Raw genomic sequence first — 2736 nt, 5'->3', positions numbered from 1 at the left:
TATGAATTTATATATGAATTTATATATGAATCTTATATGAATTTATATGAATTTATATGAAGTTATATATGAATTTATATATGAATCTTATATGAATTTATATGAATTTATATATGAATTTATATATGAATCTTATATGAATTTATATATGAATCTTATATGAATTTAAGCAACCCACCTGCTTATTTCAACCCCACCTCTATTATTTGGGACCCAAGAGCAGTAGAATATAAGGAAACACAACTTACGTTTGGTAGAGATGAGAGTAACAACTGTATTTGACAAGGTTAAGGACTTTCCACTCTTCTCAACAATATCATCTACTTTTAGAATTATCACTGAATGTCCAAAAATGTCTGTATTATTCACTGCAGCCGACTGTGTCTAATGATATTGCTAATTTCTGACGCTGTCACTTTCTGTCCACTTCAGTCAACAACGCTTATTTTAATCAAGTGTGAAAACGATTCTCATCTAAGTTAAACAAAATATTTAATGACAAGCTATTGCTTGCTGTCACGCTTCACTGATCAAGTAAAAGATACATCTTTGTGAATTAACGGGTTTTTTAATATAGTGTAGGTGTTGTCATTGTTGCTATCGATTAACTTAGCGATAGTCTTGTTTGTAGTTTTGATTTAAGGGTGTTATGGTTACGACAGTGATACTAAAGGCGTTAATGTTGCAATAATGGATTTAGAAGTGGTGATGAGGGTTACGTTGTGGTGTAATGATTGTGGTGATATCAGCGTGCTGCTAGTGATGGTGATGTGGCAGGTAGGCAAAATTGGTGTTGGTTATGGTGGTGATTGTTGGGGTTGCAGTTGTTGTTGTGGCGGTGTGGAGAGATATAAGTGAATGATTTTTTTTTGCTGTGGTTTATGGTTGGGGGACATGTTTGCCCTGTTTCTATAAGGAGTTCATGGCTCAAATTCGTATATGTTTTGAATAGGATTTGATTGGTAGAGGATAGTCACATGACTGTATAAGGAGTTCATGGCTCAAATTACTATATGCTTTGAATAGGATTTGATTGGTAGAGGATAGTCACATGACTGTATAAGGAGTTAATGGATCAAATTAGTATATGTTTTGAATAGGATTTGATTGGTAGAGGATAGTCACATGACTGTATAAGGAGTTTATGGCTCAAATTCGTATATGTTTTGAATAGGATTTGATTGGTAGAGGATAGTCACATGACTGTATAAGGAGTTCATGGCTCAAAATCGTAAATGTTTTGAATAGGATTTGATTGGTAGAGGATAGTCACATGACTGTATAAGGAGTTCATGGCTCAAATTCGTAAATATTCTGAATAGGATTTGATTGGTAGAGGATAGTCACATGACTGTATAAGGAGTTCATGGCTCAAATTCGTAAATGTTTTGAATAGGATTTGATTGGTAGAGGATAGTCACATGACTGTATAAGGAGTTCATGGCTCAAATTCGTATATGTTTTGAATAGGATTTGATTGGTAGAGGATAGTCACATGACTGTATAAGGAGTTCATGGCTCAAATTAGTATATGTTTTGAATAGGATTTGATTGGTAGAGGATAGTCACATGACTGTATAAGGAGTTCATGGCTCAAATTACTATATGTTTTGAATAGGATTTGATTGGTAGAGTATAGTCACATGACTGTATAAGGAGTTAATGGATCAAATTAGTATATGTTTTGAATAGGATTTGATTGGTAGAGGATAGTCACATGACTATATAAGGAGTTCATGGCTCAAATTCGTATATGTTTTGAATAGGATTTGATTGGTAGAGGATAGTCACATGACTGATCTCAGAAATTTTTGTAGGTTCCCCGCTAAGTCCGTATCAAGTGACAATGCTTGGCATCGTAAGTCAAGGCTGACACAGTTGACTGAAAAAATCCAAACAATCAATCCTCCGAATGTTTTCTGTCAGGGGTTTGTAAATAATGAACACATAATTGTGGCCTACATGGCATTGAAAGTTGTGCACAGATATAGAGACATAATAGTTGGTGGAGGTTCATGCGTCAGCAAATGAGATTTGAGCCCAGCAAAAGAAAGACATGGTCTGTCACAAACTGTACACACAAAAAGGTCATTGTGATTTACCTTCTCAATCATAACATTCTTCTTTAAATCTCTCTTGAATCTTGCATGGGTTATCCTGCCCTCTTCAAACGATTTCACTCCACTCCACACTTTTGTTTGCCATCCAGCGCAATCAAAAATAAAAAGTTTCTATGTCCTCTGGATCCATTCCAAGTGACTTCATGGCAGTCCTTATGCCGTCCATAACCCTCTTTTTACGTTTTCACCGATGGCGTTTCCCTTCTGCATGCACACCATAAAACAGCAGTTTATGTGTGCGTTCATCCGCCATTCGAACAATATGGCTACACCATCTCATTTGGTTTTTCAAAATCATTGTTTTAATTGATGCCTGCAGACGCAAGGACATCTGTACTTGGAGTAAAAGAGCTCCATTTAATGTTCAAAATGCGATGAAGGCATTTTTTGTGGACTTATTCTAACAATTTAATATGGCTTTCATAACATGTCCATATATATGTATATACATATATATATATATATATATATATACATGTATATATATATATATTTATATACATATATATATACATACAGATATATATATATATCTTAATAAGGCGTTGTGGTTTATACACAATAAAGCTGGGCTTTCTAGAGAAGAGATTAATGTAGTTCTAGCTGCTAGGAAATC

This window comes from Octopus bimaculoides, chromosome 11 (genome assembly GCF_001194135.2).
Source record: "Octopus bimaculoides isolate UCB-OBI-ISO-001 chromosome 11, ASM119413v2, whole genome shotgun sequence".
Classification (NCBI taxonomy): Eukaryota; Metazoa; Mollusca; class Cephalopoda; order Octopoda; family Octopodidae; genus Octopus; species Octopus bimaculoides.
Note: the sequence above shows the minus strand (reverse complement) of the source record.